This window comes from Canis aureus, chromosome 1, assembly GCF_053574225.1.
Source record: "Canis aureus isolate CA01 chromosome 1, VMU_Caureus_v.1.0, whole genome shotgun sequence".
In the NCBI taxonomy this organism is placed as follows: domain Eukaryota; kingdom Metazoa; phylum Chordata; class Mammalia; order Carnivora; family Canidae; genus Canis; species Canis aureus.
In genome coordinates, this window is record NC_135611.1 from 14,264,156 (window position 1) to 14,286,019 (window position 21,864).

A 21,864-nucleotide genomic window follows, 5' to 3' on the forward strand; every position below is an offset into this window, starting at 1 on the left:
ATAAATATTCTATTGGCATTTTGTGTCAATGTGCTTGATCAGCTCCGATTATAGCCTGGCTTAATCAGAGCCGACTGAGCTATTTTCAAGTCAGTGCAACGCCAGCTTATTGGAAAGCAAAATGCTTTTTCCCCCAAATAGCTTCAGAGGATGCCTTATTGAAGATGGTTGTAGGCCTGGCCTTCTGGTGCGGGGACAGGCTCACGTCGGAGGTGCCCACAGGCGGACAGGGCCAGCGTGGGGCCAGCGTGGGGCCAGCAGGCGGAAGGGGTCCTTGGAGGAAGGGCAGTCTTGCTGCTCCCAGGACTGGCTGGCAGTCTGCCCGGGGGCGCTTGGAGGGCCCAGCACAGACTGATGCTTGGAATGTGGGGAACAGCGTGTGACAACCAGTCCCCAAGGTTGGGCTTCGAGGGACTATGCTAATTAGCAGAGCCCCTGCTAGGGTCAGGTCATTGGGTGGCCAGGTAAACAGTATCGGGTTATTTCTGCACTGACAGACGGAAGCTGCGTGCTAAGGCCTTCACTGCAGACTTGCTCTTGGCAGTTACTTATTAATTACACCTCAAGGCACCGCTAGGTTAGACAAGAAAAATACTCCTCCAGCAGCTCTCTCTCTGACTTCCTCTCCACTGCTCCAGCGTGGGAAACTGGGGAGACCTCCTACCTGGGAGCTCTGAGGACAGCCAGCCTCCCAGGCCACTGGAACGCACAGCCTGTTGCCTCCTCCCAGGAACCCTAGGTACGAGGCCAGGTGAGTTTAGACCCAGTGGAAGCTTTTCTTGTGAAACGTCTTGCCTTTTGAGTTTCTTTTTCCTGCTACACTGAGCCCTCTATATGTTTGTTTTCTTTCTAATTTTGGCTTTAAAAATAAAAGAAAAGAATGTTTGGGTACAGGGTAAAAGTTTTGTCATATCCAGACTGGAAACTCCCTCGTCACCCTGAAACCGGACAGGTGCCTATTTGTTTCTCTGTCAATAAACAGTGTGTGCTTCGCCCAGAAGTCAACTGCTGGTAGCCACAGTGGACACGGGTCTGTGTCAGTGTTTGAGAAGGACCGAATGGCCCCGACTTAGGAGCAAAGCCTGCCTCACCCCTTCTTTTTTTGATCTTCTGATAGAGACCACATAGTGTTCTCTTCACGGTATTTTGATGGCATATGGTGTATAAACACAGGTGTGACCTTTACACCATGCACAGAGTTACAATATAATAAGTGAGAGAAGATAAAACCAGCTGGAGTTGAAGATTCAAGCTGAAAACAGCTAATATGAATTTCCCCTGAAAAACAATGTCACAGAGCCTGGCATAGGTGTCTTCGAGGGGACTCTGTTCAGTTGCCCCTTGCGTGGTTTTACAAATCAGCCCCAGGCAAAGGCTTTCCAAGAAATAAGCCCGATCTCGAGGTACAGACCTACTTGGTGACACACTCTGAGGATACCATCTGGCACTGCCCTCCTGGTGACCGTGTTCCCTCCTGCCCCAGCTGGATGGGAGGGGAGTGTTGGGAACTTTGTTTCGAATGAGGCAGTGATGTGTCTGCTCCTGGCTTCTCTGCTGGCTGGCACTTCACTTCTTTGGGACCCCCGTTTCCTCACTTCGAAAATAAAGGGCTTGGAACCATTCCTGCAGCTTCTTACATTCTGGATTTTCTGGATGGAGGCTCACCCTGGAAGCCTAACACCATTTGGGTACTTAATTCCTGAGGGGGAAATAAAAGGCAGAACCACAATGAACTTAATTATTTGTGCAAAGTCTTTCTTATTTGACTCCAGCACTTGCCATCTAAATTTGAAGGTGGGTGGCCCCAGATTCCTGTTCACATAGGTGGCTGCTGTGGCTTTTCCTTGCTGAGCAGCCAGCTCAGGGGAGAGGAGGCGGAGGAGAAAGTGGAGAGCAGAGTGTCGGATGTTTGCTCCTCCACCCAGAGCTGCCCCTGGGCAGACACTTTCACCTGAACCTCTGGTTGTCCAGGAAGTCAGGACTCTGGGCGCAGAGCCCCTTCGGGGTTATGAAATGCACCGGTTTACAATTCATGCGCAGAGCAAGAGAGGGGCCCTCAGATCAGAACGTGGGCCTCTGTAGGGAGCCTCTGTCTCTGTCTCTCTGCGAATGTCAAGCGGACGGGCAGGTGGACATGCGGCATTCTTGCGGTGCTCAGGTGAGGGTGAGGGGGGACGTGGAGCTCTCGGCATTTGGGGCGGGCCTCCCAATACTCTAAAGTGGGGCTCCTCAACCTGGATGAGTGTGCCTTCCAGGGAATAGTCGGCAAAGCTGGAGATGGTTTTGGCTGTTCCAGCCAGGCAGGGGTTTTTATTTGAATTTAGTGGGTAGAGGCCACAGATGTTGCTAAACATCCTATGATGCCCTCCCCCAAGAATTATGTAGCCCCAAATGTCAACTGATCTAAGTGCTAAAGCTGGCCATATTTTCTAAGTTGAAAGCACTGGGTTGGGGCGAATGGGAAAAGCTATTTGCAATTTCTGCTCCCGAGGGACAATCCAAGGCCACTCTGCTGCTGGACACGGGACTTCGTGTTAACCATAGCTCCCTCCCCTCGCTTCTCTGGCCCTCCCTGCCTTCTGCCCTCTCAGCTTTTCTTTGGCTTTTTTCTTTTCCTTTCTTTCTCTCTTTTTTTTTTCTGTTTGCTTCTTCACAAGCTTCACGAATATTAACTGGGCATTCAGGAATAAAATGGTTTCTGGCCTTGAGAAATGCCCTCAGGCAAGACGGTGAGAACAGAAGTCCCAAGAATGCTAAGCGCAGCCTACCTGGGTCACAGCAGTGGCCCCTCGGGGGGTCCTGGGAAACTGAGGGTGAGCCTCTGCCCTGCAAAGAGAGAGTGAGGGGAGGGGTCAGAGGAGGGGGTGTGACCAACGCTCCAGGAAAGAAAGGAGGAGACGCCCGCAGGCCTCCCCCCAGTGGGTGCTTGTCTCACCCCCCCCCCCACCCCACCTGCTTGTCCCCCTCTCTCTCCTCTCAGCCCCTGTCCTGCTCTTCCCTCTACACACTAACAGGGGGCAGCAGAGAGCAGCCGAAGAGCCTATAGCAATAAGCCCCAGCTGGGAACCGTCCTGTCACCTGGACTCCAGAGCTCCCCTCGGGTTCCATCCCGACAGGTTGATGCCCTGACCCCTCCTCCAGCAGCCACCCTCCGCCAGGGAGAGCGCCCCCACCCAGCACCCGCACCTCCCGCGCCACCCTGGCCGCCGATCCTGTCCGGTCTGGTGACTCATCTGATGTTTCTGACTTGCTGTGTGGTTTCTCAACCTTCCGAGCGAGGCTGTTTTGCCTCGTCCAGCTGACTGTCCGTCCCTTGAGGCGAGAGCTGTGCTGCGAGCCCTGCTGTCTGCCCCAGGCCCCGGGCCAGCGCTGTGTCCCGAGTCAGTGTTCAGGGCCACGATCGATGGGGGGGAGGGGGGTCCTGCCATCTGCTCCTGCCTGCTGTGTCCCCTCGGACGCGCCCTCGCCCCAGCCTCGCCGCCAGTGCCATCACCCCCTCGTCCTTATAGCTGAAGGACTCAGGCTCTAAGGCGTTAGACACCTGGGCCAGGATCTTAGAGCTATGAAATAGGAGGCTGGGAAATGCAGCGCGACATTCGAGACCCTGCCGCACCCCCAGTCGCGTCCTGTCCCACCCAGGCCCGGCGACTCCCGTGTAACCCATAGTAAGTCCGCCTTCCTTGAGCACCACACAGTCTTTATAGATCGTGTGCTCCTTAACTCGTTTTAATTTTGATTCATCTTTTTATTCCCTCGGCTGACACACAGCTTCCAGCAGGGCCCGCCAGGACAGAGCCGAGGGACGCCTAGCAGCGGCCAGCAGTGAGCAGGGACGGGAGTCAGGGGGAGGTGATGGGGCTCGGGCAAGAAGGGCTTCACGGAGGAGGTGCTGTGTGAGCAGAGTGTCGAGAGGCACGAGGATGTGGTGTGAGCCGGGGTCAGCTGGAGATGTGTGGTTTCGGCTGATGCTACCAGCGGTTCCGTGGAGTTTAAGGCTTGAGCCGGGTGTGACCAGAGGTGTGGGATGGGGCCACTTCAATCTGAGGGTCGTGGGGAGTCGCTCAGGGCATTTGAGAGAGAGAGAGGACTCGATCGTTTGTGGTTTAGAGGGAAGCCTGGTGTTGACAGATGAAGAACGATGCAGCCGAGGAAAGGGACCCGGCCTAGACGACTGGAGAGAGGAACCATCCTTTGAGCAGAGAAGGCGGTGACAGGTGTGGGTGGGGTGGAAAGAGGGAGAAGTTGGGACTCACTTCTGGGCTTCCCACTAGGTTGTAGGCTGCCCAGGGGCTGACAGGGTTTGAGAGGCAGGTTTGGGGAAGGCTTAAGGAGTCCCCTTAATGAGTGCATTGGTCTGAGATATCTGATGTATATATGTGGATACATTTGCTTCTAGATTAGGGTTCGGTTGCATTTGCTCATCGGGCAGCCGTCGGCCGAAAGGGCCGGTAGCCAAGTTGTAGCTGAAATCATGGAAGAGAATGATGTCTCTACTGCATGGGGGTGGCTGGTCCCCTGAGTCCATCTCTCGGAGAATAGTACTGCGTTATCTGTGTCCCTAAGGAATGACCTATGGTTGCAGGGTTCAGGTATGTGATGAATAAATTATTTTCTTCCTCTCTGTGCCATTGAGAATTACGAATATCCCCAGCTTCCACACTCAGGCTGCCCCTTTTCCAGGCTGCAGCTGATTTTTAAACATTATTGTCCTGTGGAAGGCTCCTCTCTTCTTGTCTGTCTTCCTCTGGATCTGCCATTGGCTCTTCAAAGTATCCAGCTCTGCAATGGAGCATTCCAGGCGGGGGCCTCATGGCTGAGTACAGTCAGACGTCCTTTCCGCCACTGCTGAGGACCAGGCTGGCCTTCTGCACTGAGCTCTGGAGGCAGTAGCTTGACTGACTCCAGAACTCTTCTCCAGAGCTTGTCACTGCCTGCTCGAAGCCATCAGGTCTAGTTTGAAATTTTTTTAAGGAACACCTTGACTAATGATGTTAGAAAATCAGATCCTAAAATCAAAAACAAGCCCTGCAAAGAGAAATTTACCAGTTTTGGACTTTGGATGTTGCTGTTTTCATGTGTGTTATTTCCTACCCCCTCCTTATAAAGAGAGTCCCTAGAAAAGGGACCTCGAGATCTCTGACAGTTAAAGGGAAAGACAAGAGAGAAATGGAAGGGAATTGCAATTACTAGATGCTGGGTGCTTCACAGAGATCACTCACTTAATCCTGATGATGTCTCTAGAAATTTCCACATTTTATGAATTAAGAAATGGAGACTTGGAGAAGTGGAAGTCTAGCTCTCACGTGAGCTAGACTTAAGTATTCCGGGAAAGAAAAAAGAACAGGGAACTCCTCCAACTCATTGACATAGCTAGTAATGTGCAGAGTCCAGGTTTGAACCCAGAACTGCCTTATTCTAACACTTGTGCTCCTTCACTCCATCAAGCTTCATCCTAGAGGGGTGGAAGGAGGAGGCGCAGAATCAGAGGCCGAGGGAGGTTGTTTCTCTGGGAGGGAGAGCTGAAGTTGTGTGAATATACTAGCCTCTAACATTTCCTGCTGAAGGAGCCATTATCCAATAGGTAGAAAATACCAGAATTGAAGACCCAGTGAGGCATTCTCACCTGACCAGTGTACCATAATGCGTACTCTACAATTTCCCCAAACCCAAGTAATTATGTGTTCTGGTAAGAAAGGAATCTCTAGCAGGTGGTGAGGACTGGCACGAGACTTTTTTACTTTTATGCCCCCTGGGAATACTTTTCACTTTACTGTTTAGTAGTAAGAACATTTAGGGGCAGCACTCTGCAGATAGGTGGGTTGGCTAGTTTGACAAAAGCCCTGTGCACAAATTTAAGAGTAGATTTCATCATCACGACCCCTTCGGACCTCAGCCCAAAAGCAAAATCTCAGGCATGTGGATGAATTTGGGGGGCAGGTTCTTACCAGTTGATGACAAAATCTTTAATTTTAGAATCTCTTGGAAGAGATCTGTTTTGAAAATTTCGAGCACCTAGAATTGGGTACACACGGAGTGTTATTGCCAAGTGGTGGCTCTGCTTAGCGAATAAATGACCACATCAAAACACCAGGCTCAGTATGGTGTGCTCCGTTTCTGGTCCCATAACAGTTACATCAGTTTGGTGTCAAATGCATGTTTCTAAAGAAGCCGAACATTGTTTTTTCTTAGTTAGATAAACAAACTCCTTGATGTCTATTTATAACTATTTGCTAGTGAGTCTCGTGTAAGCTGTACCAAGCGGTTGGAACATGAACGAGATGTTTTGCAGGTTGGCCGTTGAATAAAGGCTGTTTTGATCAGGGTCTCGGTATCTGCTACCCAAGCCCCTACTTGCAGTTCTGAGTTAGTATTTTTCAGAATGTCATCCAGAGCTGTCCTGCCAGCTGCTGTAGATTATATACGTAGAGAGCTGCTGCAGGTTGGCTCCTTCCTGTGAAGGAGCCTGGCCTTGAGAATTAGCCAACGGGCCCATTTAACTCTGTTTCCTAGCTCATTTATCCAAGGGCTCAGGGCACCACTGAAAACCTTCATATAACAGAAAGCCAGTGTTTGGGGGGCATTTGGTTTCAACTTGCTTGTGTTTGAACATTTATATTTATAATAGTGCTAATCTCTAAGGGACTCAAATCACATTAAGAGCTTTATCTAAGGCTGCCAAGGAAATTAGCATGTATCCACATGACTGGGAATGATGAGAAATTGGGTTGGGCCTACAGAAATTTAATAAGCTCCGACTTTCATTTCAATTATCTTTTCCATGAGATTTTGTTTTTAAACCCACGCAGTCAGGCCTGAGGACACACTTCCCCCTCCGCCTCCGGCTCAAGCTGTCACCCTCACCCCAGCCCCTCACCGCTGTGGCCACCTCGCCTGGATGAACTGGCCTGCTTCGTCTCATCCTTCTCTGAACCCCCACGGCCCATGTCTCCACGCCACTTAGGTGATTCCTTGCTTGTATTGCTCCCTCCTGGCTTCTCACAGATTCATCTTCTGACCAGAGGGAGAAGAATATTTGTGATTTTCTCTTGAGTTCACCCCAGAGTTTAGGTCATGCTATTCACATAACAGCACCCAGTATATAATGTGGGATGGACGGTTAGTCAGTCAGGGGGTGGACTGGTGGGTGGGAGGTACACGGGCAATAGGGGAAAGTACTTAAGGTCACAACAGACACTGTCAGCGTGGGGAAGGGAATTTTGGGGGGAAATCTAAACAGATTAAAATTTGATCGATCTATCAGGCTAATTTATAGAAAAAGCACAAGAAGGGGGAAATTTCCATTGAGACATTGGAGAGATGAAAGAGAAGCAGGGAATGCCCCTGACTGCATTACAGAAGGGGAAACCAAGATGACTTACCAAGTAATTTGTTGAAGCTAAAATGAGAGCTCAGTGTAGTCAAGACGAAAAGAGGCTGGCCCATTGGCCTTCTCGGTGGAGACATGACTTGGTACTCTTTGAAGAACATTGCCTGTCAAACTAGAAGAATGTGGCTGGAGTCACCCAGTGGAGGTTGGAGAGTCACTCCCCACTGTCCCAACCAGGAGAACTCCTTCCCAAGCATCAGATTTTATGTTGCAGTCCGACATCCCTAGAACTGTTACTGCCAGAAGTTCTGCACCACAACTTAGCTAAGCTTTAGTGTTTCTTTTAGGGTTTCTTTTAGGCGCCCCTACATAAATTTACTTCTTTATCCCCACATGGAGCCTGCTAGTTTATCAGACTGAAACAGCTCACTAAAGGCCAAGCAGAGTCTGGTTTTAGAATTTATTCCAGGCTTTTGGGTACAGACAAGGCTCAGTAATGATAGTTTCACAGCCTAAGGGAAATGTAACTTGAGAGAAGAACGATAGGCATGAAGACAAATGTGAAGACAAAGGATAAGGGCAAATTAAGAGAGCTAAGGGAAGGGGAAAAAAGAGTAGATATACATAGTAATAAGAGAAGAAAAATCATTACAATGCCCAGTGGACAAAAAAGTGATTTTTCTGCTTTTTCTTTGGACCCTACTGCACCCACCACTGTGGCTAGAAGGTGAGAGCAGCTGGGGCTTTCTGTGGAACCCACTCTTGAAGTGGCGTTGCTGAAGGGAGAAAAGAGGAGTGTAGCAATCTTTCTAATAGATATCTGGAGTTTTGTTTGTTTGTTTCATTTTCAGGCTGACTAAAGCAAAGTGGGGAAAAATCGTATCTGGACAAAGGAAACTTCTCTCTCTAAATCTAAAAGACTCATGTCAAGAGAACCCTTCTTGGAGGGAGCCGTATAGTTAAGCATTGTGCTTGATGCCAAACAAAAACTAGATAAAGGGTTAGAAATCGATATTATTAATGGCATCTCCTCTCTTCCTCTCTGCTAAAGCCTCTGCCAGGCCACCGTAATAACAGTGGAAAGGAAAATTGGAGATTCCATCAAGAAGAGGCTTTTAAAGGAAAGCTGCGTTATTGCATTATAATTTGGACTCTCTCTCTCTCTCTCTGTGAATGCATGAATGGTTCCAGGTTTTTTTAAATATGGGTTGAAGGTGGGCAGAATTAAATCTCACTGGGCTAGAATAGCAACCTAGGCAGGAATAAATCAAAGCCCTCTATTACCAACCAACATTTATGATAGAAAATAGTTTGTTTTTTTTTTCCTCATCATTTAAACTGTTTCAAAGAGACAGAGATGTTGACTGTGAGCAAGTCCCTGCTGTATTCAAGCTTATGACATCTTGGCTCTGTGCAAGCCCATTTTGCTGGGAGTCATTACTCTGTTTAGGGAGGCTGCGTGATAGAGCAGAGAGGCAAGGTATTTTAGGTCACAATTATGGGTTTGAGATCCGGTTCCACTATTGATGAACTGTGTGCCCTTGGAAAAATTACATATTCTTGATTATCTGTAAAATGGGAGCGACAACAGCCATAGTTTACCTGTGGGTTGTCATGAAGCTCACAGTAGTTGGTAGAAACGGAAGCACTTATCAACGATAGCACTCCCTGTGAATATTTGTTTTCATTCATAGTAAGTACCTTTATAATAATGGGAAAGAGAAGGCTATTGTTTCATTTTCAATGTGTGTTCCCTTTTTATTTAATAACCCTTTCCGTGCCCTACCATGTTCTAGCCGGCAAACCAGAGACCAAGAGGACCCATTGTCACTATTACATTGCATTAGTGTGAAGCTTACTCCTTATCCAGCACCTGATAACTTTTGGCCTTTAAAAATAAGGATAAAAGTCCCAGAGCCAGAAAGATTAAGGATTAAATTAAATTTTAAAATAACAAATCTTTTCATATATTCTCTTCTCATTTATATGGTGCTGGTAATTTTTAAAATTAGATTGTCCTCAGGGCATTTTGTACTAAAAATGATGAAGTTCCTTGTCCCTTCTAATTGCGTTTCTTTTGATTTTCTTTTATTATGACTTGCATATCACTGACACTTTTTTCCTGGAATGTTAAAAGTATACATCATCCAACTAAAAGGAAAAAATACTGTCTTAATAAAAATGGAAAAGAGAGAGTGGATAGTCCTCTCTTTGGTTCCAAACAAGGCAAAGTCTTCATTCCTCATTCTTTGTACATGCCAGGGTTGATGTCATGGATCCAAACCAGTTTTGAGTTATCTGGAATGAAAAAAAAAAGAAAGAAAGAAAAATAAAAAGGCACTCCAACAATCTTCCAAAGCTTGAAAAACAAATTTTCCACAGTCTGATAACCCAAAAATGACTGAATGGGTTTTCTCTGTAATTAATAGGGGGTAGGAGCCTGGAGGGCCGTGGGGGAAAAGATTTAAAAATGGAAAGTTTCAGTTCAAAGGGGGTGCTTTGGGAGATTCAAGAAAGCTGGAGGGGCTGAAAAGGAATAACATGGTTATCCTGAGTAACATGGTTTTGTTGTCGGAGGAACTCAGGCCTAAAAACCATAAAGTTCCTTTGGTCGATGTGTTAACTTACTACAAATGAGTATTATTTATGAGTGAGAAAGAGGTGCTTATTAATTCTTCATAAAATCATCTCTGCGTTATTTAACTATGGCTCTCATTCTATTTGAACCATAGTCTTACAGAGCTGTCTTGTGGATTCCTAAGCCGGAATAGATCGTTGGGACTTTTAGGAACCATGCCTGGAATTCTCATTTCGGTGCCTTGATGGTTTGGGAAGTTGTTTCTTCTGATGTCTAGAATATCAGGTACTTCCCTAACTTCTCTCTCTTGTTAGACCAATTACTTCTAGGTTTCCTCTTATGAAACCAGCTCTTGGACTCAGGCTTCTGTTTGCACCTGGAATAGATGGCGTGGCAACTCTAGTGGTCTCTCTGTGTCCGTCAGTCTCCCAGTTACATAACCCTTTCCATCCCCACTGCTTCTGACGCAGATACAGAACAGAGTCCCCATAATCTACAAGTTAATGTAAACTTAGATCCTGAGAGAGCCTTCAGAGGACATGTGAGGCCTTCTCTTCTTGTCACTAATGAGGCTCTTGAAACTTGGAGAGGTGACTCACTTGACAGCAAAGAGAGAACCTGGGCCAGTTATGGACACTCGGGCCCCATAGCTTGCCCACTGCGTGGATTGTGATGTGACCATGGATAGCGTGATGAGCTTCTGAAGCAGCGCACAGCTCTGCTCAGACTTTTGCCTTTGAAAGCGTGTCTTCCATCGTCATACATTCAGACTTGGAATTCTTACTTTCTTATCAAAAGGTCTTATAGACTTGATGGCAATAAGGTTTTATTTTTTTATTGAGATATAATCGACATATAACTTTGTATTAGTTTCAGATGTACAACAATGACTCAATATTAGTATATGTTGTGAAATGATCACCACAATAAGTCTCTGAGCATCCATCATCACACATAGTACTTTCAGTGTTTTCCTTGTGAACAGAACTTTTAAAACCTACTGCCTTAGCAACCTTCAAAAATGCGGTACAGTGTTATTAACTATAGTCACCACACTGTGCACTACATCCCTAGGACTTAAGTCTTTTATGTCTGGAAGTTTGAACAAAAGATCTTATAGACATGATGGCAACGAAATTATAATTTTTTAAAACCTGAAATTACCCTTAATAAACCATCTTTCCAAGTGATGTACCAAGTTAGTGAAACTTAGCCATTTGAATCTGTAACCCATTCATCATAAACTTATGCCCAGAGTCCGGCATCTTTCAAAACCCTCAAGGCGTGTGTGAAATAATCTTTTCTTTTTCTTTTCTTTTATTTATTTTTTATTTTTTTGCAGTTTTTCAAGTTGTTTTAGTAGGCTAGGATTACCTCAAAAGGCATTTATCTTTTTTAAAAAAAAAAAGATTTATTTATTTATTTCAGAGAGAAAGAGAGAACAGGCTGGCATAGGGGGAGGGGCGGAGGCAGAGAATCTCTAGCAGATTCCCCATCGCAGGGCTCAACCTCACGACCCTGAGATCATGACCTGAGCCAAAGTCAAGAGTCAGATGCTTAACCGACTGAGCCACCCGGGTGCCCCTACCTCAAAAGCCATTTAAATGATGTTTCAGGTTTACACAGAAAGGAGAAGCATATACAGTTGTAAGACTTAAGAATTTCAAGAATTTGGCAGAGGTAAAAACTCAGAAAAAGCAGGCATTTGGACATTTGTGTTCTCTTCAGTCCACCACACACACACACACACACACACACACACACACACACCCGTCCCATCACTACCCAGCCAGCATTTAAACCCTCAGGGATTAACGGAGACTGTGGAGCAAGCACCTGGCTCAGACTCCAGCCAGGGTCACAGGCCCGGTGTCCGGTCAGGCGGCCACAAGGACACCCTGCACGACCTCGTCCCCTTCCTTGCAGGTTTCACTCTGGCCCAGGTTCTCCCATCGTGTCCGTGACCAGGGTCCCCTCACCAGGATGAGAGCCGGGAGGGCCCCCCACACCTATGACCAAACCCTTCCCGTGGCCGCAGGGGCCTTGCGTGTTCATTTAGCATGCAGTCCTCTTCGGTCTGAGAGGGTGGGGAACTACTAGCAGAAAACACAGAGCAGGCCTGTCCCAGAAAGGGGCAAACAGAGACCAGGGACAAAAAAAAAAAAAAAAAACAGAGCCAAGGAATGAACTTTAGCAAGACAAGGAGAGAACAGGGGAGCAAACAGAAGTCAAAGAGAATGGAGAACCACAGGGTATATCAGGGGAAGGGGATCTGGGGTGTAAGAGGAGCAAACAGTCTGTGTGACAGGGGAGTCGAGCTCAGTTGTGAGGTGGCAGAGGCCTGGCTCGGCCCCGCCTTCTCTGCACCTCAAGCCACCCAGCAGGATGGAAGGTGCCCCTTCCATCGGTCAAGATCGAGCTGAGCTCAGAGCCCCTCGTACAGGAGTGACAGACCCAAGGGTTTGACCTTCGCACTCCATCCTTAATTTGGGGTGTTAGAGACGTCGCCCTGAACATCTTTTTTGTCTTACGACTCCTGACGTCTTAAAGAAAGGGTTTCTGGCTCGCTTGGCCTGACTGCAGCAGTCACAAACTCGCCCCACACGCTGGCCTTCCAGAAACAAACCGAACCAAACATTAAAAGATTAAATACCCAGTGAGCAGATGGGTTCTTGTAAAATGCTCTGTGGGCAGGTTCCTAGGAATTTAAAGGTCTCTGGCTTTGTTAAATTAGGAAAAATTTCCAAATTTAAGTCAGCAGAGCAAGCTGTTACAGTCATGAGATGAGTCGGTGATGCCTGGTGGGAGAAGGAGCAGCCTGGCTGGCCGGTGGCCTGCTGAGCGGGGTCAGGGCGGGGTGGGGTGGGGGGGGGCTGCCCTCACCCCTCCCTGTGCCCGTGGTGGGGGAGCCGCTCCCGTCCGTGCCTGCTGGGGACCAGATCGCTTTTAATTCAGCAGGAACCCTCGGAAGGCCTGAAACCCACTCACCACCTCGGAGGCTCTCGGGCCACCTATTTTAATATTCTAAATAGGCCGCACGTTGGATTTGTTTTTGTGACTCCAGGAATTTGGCCTCCTTCACATTCCAGAATTCCCTGTGAAGCAGCCCGGTAAATAGGAGGGCTTTTCCTGAACCCTGTGGAAGGAATTCCTCCTTAGGGAATCATGTCTCTATCTTCACGGCATTTTTAAATACTCTTGAGGTGGCGCGCGTGCATGGAACAGGCCCCCAGGGCCAAACCGCAGACTGGGGAATGAGATGCCCCCCACGTTCCCGTGGGATCCAGCTCTGCAGAGCGCCGGGGGCCGGTCCTTGAGACCCGTGCTCTCTCCCTAATCACGGGGCTGCCCTCTGTCCATGCAGCCCTGCTCACTCTGGCTTGCCCAGGCCGCACACACAGGTCCACCCTGGGACCTGCCACGGTGTGCCCACCAGCTCCCACCTCGAGTCCATGCCCCGAGATGCCATCCCTCCCTCGCCTCCCTCCCGCAGACTCCTTCGGACTCAGCTCCTGTCCCCTCCAGCTCATCTAGAGACTCCCCACGCACTGGTTGAGCTCTCCCTGGCACTCCTCAGGACTCGCTGCTTACCCTCCCATGCTCACTGCGTGTCTCTGCGAGGCTTGGTCTTGTACTTCTTTACTGTGTCCCCCAGGAGAAGCAAAGTGGGGTTGAAAAAGCACATGCCTGGGGGTGGCGGGGGCCCTGATTCAAAGTGCAGCTTTGCCACCATGAGCTGTGTGACCTTGGGCAAGCTGCGTAACCTCTCTGGCCCCGGTCTCTTCTGTCTAATGTCATTTAGAAGAGCCACCTCATGGGGCTTGGCACCACAGATAGTTCTCTGTCCTCATCCCAGAAGGAGACACTAAATGAATCCTTCCCTAAGTGGTGTGACTGTGGTTGGATTGCTCGATGCAGACATGCCCAGAGGACAGAGCAAAGCCAAAAGGACCCAGGGCCGTGCTGGTGAGAGAAGACCCACGCGGGGCTGGGGACAGCCAGCCAAAGTTCGCACCGATTTTGTTATGAAAAGCATGTTGCACGTGGATTCAAGATTCACGCGCTTGGCCAAGGGCTTCCCTCGGTGGAAACAGCAAATCTGCCAGATGCAAAGTCCTGAGTGGAGGCTCCCCCAGCCCAAACGTAAGCTTCTTCTTATGACCTTAGGGGCAAACAGTATTTCTAGTGAGACACTGCCGTCTCTGGGTCGTTCCCCCTGGAAGAGTGTCTGTGGAGGTTTTGATTCGAGTAAGGCGCCGTGTCGGGTGTAAGGAGCTTGTCGTAGGGACAGACCGACCCCACGGCACTCGCTTTCCCCGGGCGGCCCTGCGTGCGGTGCCGGGCCCAGAGCAGGTGCCCCGTGCATGTTTGCATCGTGAGCCTGGCCGAGCTGACCTGCTCCAGGGCATCGGTGTTGGCAGCAGCCAGCAAGGCCGTGCAGGCAGCCGTGGGCACTGACCCCCCGCATCTGACCTGCCAGCTCCACCCCTTGCCCATGGGTTCCCCGGGCTCCTCGCTGCCAGCCGCAACTGTGCCCAGTCAGGACACGACGGTGGCCGGGGCAGTCCGGCTCCCCGGGGCACAGCTTCTCTCCTTGTAAGTGGCCACCGCCTGCAACAATGACAGGCCTCCCCCCGCGAGCACATGTCATGCCCTGACCTTGTGATGTCCAGAGCAGGTCGGGTGGCTGTCCGCTGTCCCCTGGAAGCGGTGCCCATGCAGGATTCCAGCCCCCGCTACCTGAAGCCCATCCATGAGCGCCTTCCGACTCTGTGTGCATGTCGGTCTCTCTCTCTGGGTCTCTCTGGGTCTGTCTCTCCATCTCTCTGAGCCTCTGTCTTCTCTGTGTCTCTCTCTCTGTCCCTGTAAACATGGCCCTGCACTGTTCTGTTAACAGGAAACATGCACTGTCACAAGCATGCACTGTCTTTCGTTTTAAACATCTCTTCAGATGGGAAGTCGGGCCAGCATATCTGCATCCCTGCCTTAATGAGCCTGAATGCAGAACCACCACCTTGACCTTGCCGGGGTTTTGTCCCGGCACTAACGGCTGTTGCCATTGACCGAGACTTTGCATGCATTTTCCTTGTGAGGGAGAGGTCCGCTCTCTTCCCTGGACACAGGAAGACCATCTGATGCGGAAGGAAGAAAATTGTCATGGAGCCAGGCAATGCATGCGCCTTGAAACGCATCTGTTTTTATTCACATTGAGTCTTTCCAGGTGAACTGAACTAAATCATAAAGTACAAAATGAAAGCAGATTTTCCTTAGCACGGCCATATGGAACCCACGGAGCGCATTCACCACCATGCTCCTGCCTCTTCCCCAGAGCGCAGAGGGTATACTTGCTTGGCTCCAGCAGAGGACAGATCCGGTAGTGTAGGGGACAGGCTTCTGTCATGGGCTGCTCCGGGATCGCCTTGACCATCACACAGTGACTCATGGGCCTGCAGAACTGGGCAACTGGGAACAGGGTAAAGCTTATTAGGTCTTAGGATACCTTTGAGCAGGATACTTTGGAGCATCCTGGGAGCTTTCTGCAGAGCTTGCAACTTACTTGCTACAGACTGAGAACACCAGGATGGGTACCATCAGGGGCAGATCTGGTCCTAGACAGATGTCTGAGCCTGTTGGCAAAGCAAGGACCCTGGAGCCAGTGCATCACAGAGCATCTAGAAAAGATGCCCATGCTAACTTCTTACCTAGTCCTGCCAGCAAGTGTCAGACCAGGCCGGACTGGAGGCTGGCGGACTGGAGGCTGGCGGTGCCCCGCTGAGGACGCGCCCATGCAAACGCCTTCTGTTTTGCTCTTTTCACTCTGACATGCCCCCTCCTGGTCTGAGGCCACTTTCAGCAAGTTCCTATTAGGAAATGCGGGTTCTTTGTACTTCCCACCACCAGCAACCTCAGTCAACACTTGCTGATTTAAACAAATGAGCATCAGACATTCGGTCCCCAATTCTGGCCCTCCACGATTAATAAATGAAGGACCCCCTTTCCCCACCGGCCCCCTGCAGTGGTGTCTTGATGACAGCAATTAGGCCAAGCTGCAGAACTCAACAAGCATCTGCTTTCAGTTCCCATTTTTGGCATATTTTCATGAATTAACTCTTGCAGGGGCAGGAGAGTGGTAGGTACCCCGACTGCACTTTGCACTGGCAGGCCATGCAGCAGGTGCGCACGGTGGAACCCTGCATTCTTGGCCCAGATGGTGACCTACAGGGAGGCAACACTCACCTGCCACCAGGCACATGGTGATGAAGTTCACGTTCACTTGTTCACTTACCGAGAGGCCAGGCAGGTCCAGACCAGCGGGAGGGAGCGGGGGAGGGAGCCCTGCCTGTGTCTCCAGAACCAAGGAAGAACAGTCGGTGGATATCTTCCAAATACTAGTCTGCCCAAGGAATCTCCAGCCCACATCAGGCAGTGGAGAGACTTGTCAATATAGAGGAGAAGCAAAGCTTCCCAACTACTCTTCACTCCAGCATCACCAGTTCTAATTAAAATTGGCAGGGGACACAGAGTTCTGTGGGACAGAACTGGACTATGACCATTGAAACCAAGATGAGAAGCACATGCACACCCATCAGAGGGCATGGCAGCTCGTCTAAGGTGCTAGAGAGAGGAAGATAGAATGAGAGGATGGAGCTGATGGCAAGAGGCTCCAAAGCCATGTATGGATTTGGGAGAAGGGAGGGAGGTGGAAGAACCAGGTCAGTGGCTTCTAGTAGTTGGGGTAACAGCTTCTGACATGCATCAGGATATTCCAAATCACATTGTAGGAGACGCAGGGGGAAAGATGGAGAATAAGATTGTTAGCTTTCTAAGCCCAGGATGCTAGACTGCAGATAGGCTACCAATAAATTATCAGGCCAGGGAAACTCAGGGCCCAGACGGTAAAGGGAGTTGCTCACCCAGATCAGCACCAGCCATCCTGACTTCTCATCCAGGGCAGTTTTTACCCACCAAGCCACCTCCCACGATTGTAAAAATTTCTGAAAAGAAAGATAATTGTGCATTCCTAACCGAAGGAGCCCCACCTCCCATGCGCTGGTGAAGCAAGGGTTACAGAACAGCCAATGTTTCTGTCCGATTCCACACGATGCAAAAATAGTTGAGTCCTCTTCCTGTGAAGTATGAGAAATGTAATTAAGATTTTTTTTTGATAATTGACATTCCATAAAATTCAACTTAAAGTGATTGACCCACTGGTTTCCAGTATATTCACAAAGTTGTGCAACCATCACCATTGTGTAATTCCAGAATGGTTTTCATCACTCCAGGAAAAAAAAAAAGCCCTATACCCATGAGCAGCCACTCTTCATCCTCCTCTACCCACCCACCCCCCGCCCCTGGTAACCACTAATCTACTTCTGTCCCCGTGGATTTGTCTGCTTGGGACATTTCATATAAATGGCATCATACAAATGTGACCATTTGTGTCTGGCTTCTTTCACTGAGCGTCATGTTTTCAAGGCTCCTCCACGCTGTAGCTTGAATCACTGCTCCGTTTCCTTTTGTGGCTCTGAATAATATTCTTTTGTGTGGAGGTAAAACCTTTTGTTTCCCTGTTCACCAGTTGATAGACACATGGTTTGTTATCACTCTGGGCTATTCTGAATAATGCTGATATGAATATTTATGCACAAGCGTTCATGTGGACACATACTATTAATTACCTCGGGGTCCGTATCTAGGAGTGGAATGGCTGGATCACATGGTAACTGTTGAACTTTCTGAGCACCTACCTCTGGTTTTCACAGTGGCCGCACTACTTTCCATTCCCACCAGGCATGTGTGAGGTTTCCCTTCCTCCCTGCCAACACTTGTTATTGTCCATTTTTTAAAATTTTAGCCATGCTCACGGGTGTGAAGTGACATCTCATTGTGGTTTTGATTTGCATTTCTCTAATGACTAATGATATTGAGCACCTTTTCTTGAATTTCTTGGCCATTTGTATATCTTCTGTAGTGAAATGTCTCTTCAGATCTTTGCTGGTTTCTTAAATGGGCTACTGTTGAGTTACCATTACACTTTTTTTGTTGTTGTTTCATGGACTTTCATACCCAACACAATATCATAATTTCCTCACACAGTCAAAATGCCATGGGCCCAAAGCAAGAAGGGGCCAAGTGCCAGAAAACACAGGCACTCAGAGGCTTCTAGCCAAAAGAAGGTAGTGGAATGAGGAAGGTAAGGGAGAAAAATGAAGGAACTTTATTTTAAAGCCAAAACACTGCCAGGCAGATTACCTAAGTGTGCTTAAGCATGGCTGTGCCATGAGGACAACAGCATGTGTCTCTTCTCCCCAGAGCACTGCAGGATAGAGGTGCCTACACACACAAAGTGCTTTGAGTGTATTGAGAAAGTGCTCATGCCCGTTCAGGCTACTGTGAATGCACGGAAAAAAAAAAAAAAAAATATATATATATATATATATATATATATATATATATATATATTTTATGTGTGTGTATATATATATATATATATATACACACAGAGAGAGAGAGAACATATATATACACACATATATATTATACACACACACACACACACACACACACATATATGACCAAGTGAGTCTTACAGAGAAGGGCCCGTGTCTTACTTAGGTTTAAGACTCCTCAGCATCTTACAAAAACGTCTGCTTTGTAAACAAATGCGCAACCTGAAGATGAGATTTCAAAATCTAGTGTAGACAGTGACCTTTAACACTCCGTGGTTTTGGATTACTGTATGAACACAATGAACCAAACGGCACAACTATTAACATATTTTCAGCACACGTCATTATGGAGGCATTGCTTTGCCCATTTCCACCTACAGTCTTCGGAGGCTCTGATCTGTTCACACCTCCTGGCAGGAGGGACTTTAAGCCGGCAGGTGGCTGAGTACCCTCCCCCTGCAGTTTTTGCATAGCTGGGGCGGGGTGGATTTGTGTGTGTGCCTGGGCTCCTACCCCAGGTCCAACCCCCCCGTGGCAGTTAGACTAACAGAACCTGGGAGATCCCAGGAATGGCCAGCTCTGGTCTCCTCCAGTAGGTGGACGTGGCACATGGCTTAGGACCCGGCTCCGTGGCTGAAGGACCCCCCAGAACGTCAGACTCCTTTGCAAATTATTTTCCTACAGTGCCCACCTCAAGAAAGAAGGAACCTTTTGGGGCTTCTCATTTTCTGCCCTCCCTAGCTCCTGAGGGCCTTGCCTGATTTGCATCCGGCACTCAATTTGCATCACAAAATACACCAAAACTTCCCTAGACCTACTTGGGGAGGCGGGCAAGTTTTGTTTTTTGTTTTGTTTGGGTTTTTCATCTCCTGCCATTTCTCTAGCAGGTTTCTAGTTACATCCAGATGACACTTAGCTTAGGTTTCATTTTATGTCCTTGACCTGAGGTGCAGCTAGCTCATACCCCTCCTCTGGAGCTCCGGGTCTCTCCAGGATCAAGCCCCCCTCACTGCAGATGGCTTTGGGGGGCAGCCCTGCAAGTCTGGTAGAAGGAGTCATCGTGGCTCTCACGTTAGGTTTCTCTTTACAGTCTGCAGGCCAGACAGCTGTGTGTCCTTCCGTTAGGTGCTCCACGGCGGTTGTTTTTTTCCCTTTCCTCTTCCCCCAAACCCGGAATCAATATTTTGGGAGTAAGGGGGGAGGCGCTGGAGGAAGAGCCCTAGGAGACAGAAGCTGGCAACTGCCAAAGCAGCTCTGATATGTACACGGAACCCTCAAGACTCATTCAGCACAAAGTGGCTGCAGAGGAAATCCTGCTGAGCCCATGATAAGGGGGAAATGGAGTCACTTCCTCACCAGCTGCTTTATTCAGGTAGAAAAAGTCCTCACTTCCTCGCGTGTGCTTTGCTGGCCACCACTCACAGAACCCCAGGCAGCTTGCTTCCCCTTTTGATCTCAGCCAAAGTTGGAGTCCAGAGAATCACTGCCTCCCTGTCTTCAGGGAGAGCTCTCAGCAATTCTCTCTATCTCTCTCTCTCTCTCTCTCTCCTTCCCTCTCTCCTTTGCTTCCTTTCTCTTTCTCCCAGCATCTTCACTCTTGCCTGGCAATGGTACGATAGTAGGCTCTGTGCTCTGGGACAGTCCTAGAGACTATTGGGAATGAGGCTCACACTCCTTTGTGGCATGCCAGCTCGTTACCATGGGGAGGTCTTTATGTTCCCATAGATGTCCACCAACAGCTTGGGACCTCTGAGTCACCCCCGTCCTGTACAACAGGCACCAATGCTGCCTCTCTTGCCAATGTCCGGGATTATTGCTTTTTTTACCTCCAGGCAGCATTTCCAAAGTGTGTCTTCATTTGGCACCAGGAATCTCCCTGGTGGGGGGCGGGCGGTAAATGGTCAAATGACTTTGGAAAATACCAGCTTATCCCTCTCTTGGAGACTCAAAGCACGCAGATAGGGATGATGTTCAAAATATTTAACAACCAATATGGAGCAGACACTGAACCAGTCAGAGCCAACGTTGAACATTAGCCCCTCATTGGAAGACACCAGAGACCAATGCAAAAACAAAACAAAACAAAACAAAAAACCACTGAATTTTGTTTTAGCTTGTCATTTACTTGTCTTTTGAACATCCTCCTTTTAAAAAAATCATCTATTAATTAAGATATGTTTGGGAAACCCATTATTTCAGTTCCAGAAACATTTGCTGAGTGCCTAATGTATGGCAGACACGGGCTCCGGGGATCCAAAGATAAATAAGATGTGGTCCCTGTACCCCCAGGTGCTAATAGTTGATCAGGAGAACACAGACATATAAACAGATCATCTTCAGATTATACAGGGAGCAAGGAATAGCTGAGGATTATTTAGCGCAACCTCGGGGGCTTGGAGAAAATGATTGCACCGAATCCTTGAATGAACCCAAGTTCATTTACAAGTGACAGAAGCCGACCAGGAGAACTAGGCTGGGGTCAGAATATTGAGAGCTTAGGTGCCACGTTAAGGAATTTAGATTTAAGCATGGAAGTGACAGATTTGATTCTGATCAGATGACTGCCTGCAGAACGGAGAGGAGGCAGAAGAAGGCCAGGGCACAAGACTAGAGGAGATCAGAGAGGAAATGACAGCGCTAATCTCAGGGACAGACAGTAATGGGGATAGAGAAATGTGGTGGTGGTCAAATCCATGGTGCATATACCACCCTGTCTGATCCCCTTGCCCTTACCTCCAGTACTCACTAGCTTGGCCTCTAGCGATGAGATCCAGCATTGGCATCCACATCTCTTCCCCCAAGGGCTTCCTCTGGCCTCCAGGATCCACTTGTCTTTGTACACAGCTAGCCTAAAATGCTGGAATATTGATGCCTCCATAGGAGCAACCCTCAGCCAGTGAATGGAGGAAGATGGTGTATAAATACCCCAGCTCCCTAGCACGTTAGTGAGATAACAAAAGGTTCATGTTCTGCACTGGTCCCAGTTTTCTCAGCAGGATTAAGCCCCAGGGGCCAACAGCAATTACCTGCTTTGTTAAGGTAACTTCGTGGCTACTTTCCTCCTCCCCTAGTAGTTTCCTGGGATCATCCCCCAAATAAACTGCTTACACCCAAATCTTTGTCTTGGGGTCTGCCTCTGGGGGAACCCTACTTCACACTGTGGGCTTTACCAATGAACAGGAGAGGGGGTGAAGAAGAGGAAAAGTTCTAGGGGACTCTGAGAGCATGGGTTCCCTTGACAGCATGGACATGGGGAAGGCAGGAACAGAGGCAGGCTTGCTTGAGGGGTCTGTGATAATTCCAGCTGGGGACAGACTAGGCTGCAATGGGGGCCTAAAGGGGACATCATAGGAAGTAACTGGAATGGGAATCTGGCAGTCAGAGGAGCAGGTGGGGCCGGATATAAAGATTTCAGAGTCATCATCAGAGGGATGGGATTTAAGACCATGAGAGTGAAGGACTTTGGTCAAAGAGAGAAGTCAAGGCAGTCAAGGCAGAAGCCCAGGGAT

The 21,864-nt window shown here is 48.7% G+C and overlaps 1 protein-coding gene and 2 long non-coding RNA genes across 6 annotated transcripts in view; 2 read left to right on the plus strand and 1 right to left on the minus strand.

The window, feature by feature from the left end:
- BCL2 (BCL2 apoptosis regulator) overlaps positions 1-21,864 on the plus strand; it is a 169,937-nt gene that overhangs the window by 138,965 nt on the left and 9,108 nt on the right. The gene's annotated exons all lie outside the window — the stretch shown is intronic.
- On the plus strand, positions 1,734-11,225 carry LOC144310244 (uncharacterized). 2 transcript variants are annotated; one of them, XR_013375956.1, is made up of 3 exons: positions 1,734-2,158; positions 6,807-6,961; positions 8,179-11,225. It is a non-coding gene; the product is annotated as an uncharacterized LOC144310244 (long non-coding RNA). The 2 variants fall into 2 exon arrangements; XR_013375960.1 differs by lacking the exon at positions 1,734-2,158 and adding an exon at positions 3,844-4,214.
- LOC144310203 (uncharacterized) lies at positions 15,074-19,992 on the minus strand. Of its 3 annotated transcripts, none has more exons than XR_013375906.1 (5): positions 19,712-19,992; positions 16,820-16,900; positions 15,608-15,766; positions 15,463-15,532; positions 15,074-15,368 (listed from the first exon to the last, which is right to left on the minus strand). It is a non-coding gene; the product is annotated as an uncharacterized LOC144310203 (long non-coding RNA). The 3 variants fall into 3 exon arrangements; XR_013375908.1 differs by lacking the exon at positions 19,712-19,992 and adding an exon at positions 17,585-18,253; XR_013375910.1 differs by lacking the exons at positions 15,463-15,532; positions 15,608-15,766.